Source organism: Petaurus breviceps, unplaced genomic scaffold, assembly GCF_028583685.1.
Source record: "Petaurus breviceps papuanus isolate PSGF00001 unplaced genomic scaffold, PetGlider_PUasm1.0 490, whole genome shotgun sequence".
Lineage (NCBI taxonomy): Eukaryota > Metazoa > Chordata > Mammalia > Diprotodontia > Petauridae > Petaurus > Petaurus breviceps.
In genome coordinates, this window is record NW_027186352.1 from 17,819,087 (window position 1) to 17,825,342 (window position 6,256).

The 6,256-nt window shown below is 39.6% G+C and overlaps 1 protein-coding gene across 1 annotated transcript in view; it reads right to left on the reverse strand.

Moving 5' to 3' along the window:
• Positions 1 to 6,256, reverse strand: part of LOC138172037 (protocadherin-15-like) — a 2,287,527-nt gene that overhangs the window by 1,577,788 nt on the left and 703,483 nt on the right. Inside the window, exon 3 of the mRNA XM_069101643.1 lies at positions 674 to 752. The gene's annotated coding sequence lies outside the window, so the exon portion shown is untranslated. The remainder of the gene's footprint in view (positions 1 to 673; positions 753 to 6,256) is intronic.

The window sequence follows — 6,256 nt, forward strand, 5'->3', positions numbered from 1 at the left end:
AGATAGATAGATAGATAGATAGATAGATAGATAGATAGATAGATAGAAGCATCACAGTTTCTTTTTCACTGCTTTGTGGAAGGTCTGCTTTACCAATTTTATCTAAAATCCTGTTTTGTTACCCCCACCTCCACCCTAAGCCATTGCTCATGAAATCATAACAGACACTTAAGTTCAGAAACACATAAAAGAAAATTGATTTTAATCTAGAAAATGTCAAACTCCTGCCTATAACATTCAGCCATGGCTTTCTGAAACAGCAAAGTTCAAAAAGAGCCATCGACCTGACAGATTTTTGACACTTTATGATGGATGCCCCAGATCTCCTCCTTTATGACTAGAACGTCCTCCAACAGAATGAGACAATCAATGAAGAATAATAAATCTAAACAGCATCATAAACCAGCTTGTTTTAAATGTATTAAAGGAGAAACAAGAGGGTCTCTACTCCGGAGCCAGGCTTATACTCTCTCAAGTTATCACTTTTGTATTTCTTCTTTATAATAATTATATTATGCATCCACTTATGGAAGTTGTACCATTCAGCAAAGATAGACTCTAAAATGTATAACGAATTCAGTATTGCATAATGGTGTCATGTGCTTTAAGACTAAAAGGGGAGATATTTACACAGAATATATTAGCTTCAGTAAAAAGAAAGGTGTCTACTCACCTTATTGTCCAGTCCCTCCATCACCTCCTACGTTGTCAAGTTCTTCAAAGACAGTCCGTTAAATTATGTCCCCATCTTCCTAGAAGACAATGGTATGGATTAATGTTACCTCAAGGACTTTACCTCAAATATCAAGCATGGGGACCTTGCATTTTCTTTCAAACCATGCACATGTTTGAGTTGAGTTATGGCAAGTTTGTAAAAGTAAATCTTTCATTCATGAATCAGGACCACATTTGGGAATGGCCCAATTCTGATTTATTACTTCTGCTTCAGAATGAGTTCTGATATTCACACTCCAGCTAACACCCTTCAGCAATTAAGAACATCCATTTTCACATACAAATCTGATTATAATGGACAATGAAATGGATCCAGAATTGAGTAGGAGGAAGAAAGCAAGTAGAAGAGTCTTGGGCTAATTGTAAACTTCTTTTAAGGGCTTCAAACTTCTCCCTGGAACAAAGATCCATCTTTTCAATATCAATATTCTATGATTTTATGGCTGAAAATAGTGGATTTTTTTCTAAAGAATATGCTAAAGAATCAAAATCACTAACATCAACTGGGTAATACAGAAAATGAACAAATCAACAATGTGCTGAATGAATAATAGCTTTGGAGGTATAATACTATATATTTGGGACAAAGAATAAGAAAAGCAATACTCAAATTTCAGTTCTGCCACATATATATGAGTGAGCTCCAAAGAGTTGTTAAATATATCTTGGCCTCAGTTTCCCTTTGAACAAAATTAGGTGATTGTACTTAAAACACTTCTCTTGTCCTTTAAGTACTTATATGTTCCTTTGAACTCTAGGGAAGGGAACCCACTCACTACCAATGAAGGAAGAGAAGCTCACATCGTTCAGTTCTTTTTCAAGCATTTCTGACCTTTGCTGACTCTTTTGGGGTTTTCTTAGCAAACATATTGGAATAGTTTGCCATTTACTTCTCTAGCTCATTTTTTAGATGAGGAAACTGAGGTTGCATGGCTAGTAAACATCTGAGGTCAGATTTGAACTCAGGAAGATGAGTTTTCCTCACTCCAGGTCTGGAAATCAATTCACTTTGCAAGTAATTACAAAACAAAGTAAATAATGCCAATCGATTATTTAATAAACTTATAAATAATGTTTCAATAATAAACTTAATAAAGCAATTCTTAAACACCTGCTTATGGGGTAGGCAATAGAATCACAGAGACAAAAATGAAAGTTTCCACCCTCAAAGAACTTATATTTTATTAAATTAAGTCATAAAAGGAACATATAATTAAAAAAATAAGAGATGAGCTATTCAAATGTCCAGAGCAAAAGATCATAGCTATATTTTCTTAAATCATCTTTTTTCATTCCACTAATTGGCTTACAAGTCAGGGAAACCTTAGTTAAGACTGCTTGATGTTGGGTTCTGTTTATTTTAATAATAAAAGAGGGTTTATTGTGAATCAAGATAACCACATGATCATAATTATATAGATGAGAGTGACTTAGAATACCTCTAACTCAGTCTTCTCATTTTACAGAGGTGGAAACAAAGGCAAATAAAAGTGAAATGACTTGACCAGGGTTATAAAGCTCAAGTAGGAAGTGTCAGATCTAGAATTCTGATCCATGCCAACTGACTCTAAAGCCAGTGTCCTTTCTACTGGACCATGGCACTATGAGTTAATAATAAAAGGGAAATAATTTCTACAAAATATCTGTCCAATGGGATGTATCTGCTTTTATGCTAGCTTCAACCATCATTCAGGAAAAAAGAGAAACATTCTCAACCTTAAGGTTACTACAGAAGCTGACCAGTGAAGCCAACAAACCATTATTAAATACCTACAGTGCTTTAGCCATTGTACTAAGCAAAGAGGAAAAAAAAGAAAGGTATGGGACAATTAATTTCTCAGGGAGACAACATGCAAACAACTGTGTACAGATGAGTTATATACTAGATAAGTTGGAAATAATGGAGGGAAGTGTAAGGGTTATGGGATTTAAAGATCTCCCATGCCCCATGGACGTGCTGACATAGCAGAGCAATTTATTTTTTTTTTGAGATAGGACTCCTGCTGAGGACTGCCAGGGGCCGGAGCTGCTGGGAGCAGGACTTTCTGCTAAGGACTCCTGCTGAGGACTGCCAGGGGCCGGAGCTGCTGGGAGCGCTCTTCCAGGACGCTGGGTGGTTGCTGTGAGTGGGGAGAGGAGGACCTTTGCCTGAGGTAGCCTGTTCTGTTTTAAAGGCTTGAAAATGTGGGTGCTTTCTACTTTATCTACCTGTGCCAATGTCATAACTACTCTGATGGCTTTCACTTTCTGGTTTTGGGACTCAGTCTTTTGGTATCTTAATAAATTTTCTAGTTTATTTCCTCATATGGCAAACATGACGTATTTTCTAATGGATAATTATATCAGCATATTTGTAATCTCTATAGGCATTGTGAATATGGCATTGCTGATACATTTGGCGACCAGGATGGGATCACAAAATGTCAGGCCTCTATTTGGAAGCAGTGGGGCTTTAGAGGGAGAAATGGCTATTCCAGGATGGGAGGATTTGCCTTATTCCTCTCTAGCCAGAGAATGGGCTAAAAGCACAGGGCCCTGTGAAAACTGGGAACCAAGGCTAAAAGAGGGAGAACCTGGAGATTTGGAAAGATGTTTGAAAGCAATACCCATAGAACCAGGCAAAGAACTGGCAGGAGTGTGCAGGAGAGGCTGGGTGTTGCTAACAAGTTATCGCCTTATGTGTAAAAGTAGGGATAAGCTGCTGAAGGAAAGAGCTAGGATGGCTAGGGAGTCAACTGGTTTGCCTGAGGATTCTTCTGTGTCACAGTACTCAGAAGAGCAAACTGGAGGGACTCATGTGGTCCAGGAGCAAGCTACTGTTCATGTAGCTAAAAGGAAGCAAAAAACTAGCAGAAGGAATGTGCATGCAGCTTTTGTACAGGCTGGGCAGAGTTGCCCTGACAGCTTCCAGGAGAATGTGTGTGAGGAGAATGGAACAAGGTTAGATGAGGAGTCTCCTAATGTAGAAGCTCTCCCCATACGAAGAAGAAGGCAGGAGAACCACCGAGGCAAAACAGAGTCCAGGGAGATAATTGAGGATTTCACTCAACAGGAGATCACTGATATATTGAGTAGATTTACCCAAAGAATGGGGGAGTCTTTAGTGTCTTGGATAGTAAGAATCACTGATGAAGGTGCAGGAGGAGTAACACTGGACAATGAGGACTGTTTAAAATTCATAAGTATCAGTCAGAATCCTTTTGTACACCAGGCTTTTAGGGATCACCATATGCAAGGAGGAAATAACAAAACGAATCTTCTAGCTTTAGCTGCAGAAGGTTGCAAAAAGCAATATCCAACTGAATCTATGTGGCCTAGGGGAGACAGACCCTGGTACTCACTTAGAGACTGTATGAGAAAGTTAAAGGAGGAGGTAATGAAAACTGCTATCCTGATTGGAGATGCAAATGCATATTATGATACCCCCCTAGGAGTTCCTCATAGAAATATCATAGTGAAGATGGCTCCTCCTGCATATAAGCACCTAATTCTGACTCTTTTAATTGGAGAAATAGGGCACCCTCTTTCAGAGGTGCTGGATAAGATTTCACAATTAAGCGATTTAGGGGAATGGGAAAAAGACAAATTGCCTCGAGAGAGAAGAGTAAACAGCCAGAGGACTCAGAGACAAAATAGACCCACAAGAAGGGAACTGTTCACTGCTCTATTAAGAGCTGGGGTGGACTTTAGAAGAATAGATGGTATTCCAACTGAAGAGCTGCATAAGCTGTACCAAGAAAAGGTACTTAGCATTAGAATGAACAGGGAAGCAGGAACCACCCCCGCAGGTATTTCTGAATCTGAATCTTTGTATCCAAGTTTGCCCCACCTTCAGGGGGAATAGGAGATAGGCCAAGCCCCAGACCAGATAAATGAAATATGCAGAAGAGATTGCAGACCCCATATTGGTTTAACAATATATTGGAAGAATGGATCAACTACTGTGACTAGGGCACTGATTGATACTGGGGCTGAGGCCACACTTATCTATGGAAACCCTGATAAGTTTAAACATGGAACTCCTATTACCATCACAGGTCTAGGAGACACTGAAATATCAGCCAGACAGGTTAAAATAACAATGAAAATTGGGCAGTTACCTAAGAAGGAATATACTGTGGTTGTTGTACCCATTCCTGAATACATCATTGGAATAGATGTATTGAGAGGCATGACTCTGAATTTACCTGAAGGAAGATACCAATTTGCTGTGAGGAAGATAGGAATTAATACAGTTTTAGTAGGAAAACTAAAAATGGACCCAATCACTTTACCTGAACCTTCTGAAGTAATTACTTTAAAACAGTATCGTGTGCCAGGTGGGCAAGATGAAATTGCCACTACTATAAAGGAATATGTTGAAGCAGGAGTGTTAGTCCCTACAACCACAAGATGGAATAATCCTGTCTGGCCAGTAAGAAAATCAGATGGGACGTGGAGAATGACTGTGGATTATAGACAGTTGAATAAGGTGACTCCTTCTTTGTATGCTGCTGTTCCAGATACCATCACCTTAATAGAAAGGATCCAGAAATATGATGGGACTTGGTATGCAGTTATTGACTTGGCAAATGCCTTCTTCACCATCCCAATAGACTCTAAACAATGGGACCACTTCGCTTTCACTTGGCAGGGTAGACAATATACTTTTACTCGCTTGCCACAAGGGTACATACATAGCCCCACTATTTGTCACAGGATTGTGGCTGAACAGTTGGATGAATTAAAGCTACCTGGTGTACAGCTTACCCACTACATTGATGATATCATGATACAGGGAAAAGATGCGAAAGTAGTGGAAAGTTCCAAAGGCTGCAGAGATTATAGCATATGGGAAGGATAACACTGTAACTATTGTTTATTCTGGAGAAGATGATTACAAAATTGTACCCTTAAATCATTTATTCTACCGTGAGTGAGGCTACAATAGTCTGGTTATTGTTCTTGATTTTTTGTTTGTTCACCTTGTTTGTTAGATTTGTTTCCACAAGCTTGGTACCCTCCATCTGTAGATGCCTGATAGCTTAAGCTGGATGTCACCCCCTGTCTGCAACTGTGATGTGTCACCCTTGGACCTGGCATCAAGCATATTAAGATCTGACCTCTCAAATGGGACCCCTAAGGACAGGGACAGCTCTACATCCCATTTCAGCAGCAAGTAGCCATAGAAGAAGAGATCTTCACCCCTTGCCACAACATTTTGGGGCCCCATTTGTTAGGGGTGGGGGGAATGATGGGGAGCTTGTGCTCAAGCCCCACCCTAAAATATGGTTTTTTGTGTTTATTGTGTGTTATTCTTGTTATATTGTTGTGAAATTTTATTGACACCAGTTATTCCTACTGTATTTTTGCCAAGTAAGGGACATGAAAGATCTTGGGGCCGAATGTAAGGGTTATGGGATTTAAAGATCTCCCATGCCCCATGGACGTGCTGACATAGCAGAGCAAGAGAAAGTGAAAAGCCGAGCTAACGGTCCTGCGGTTGGCAGTTGGCGGCGGTTGCCTTTTTTTTTTTTTTTTT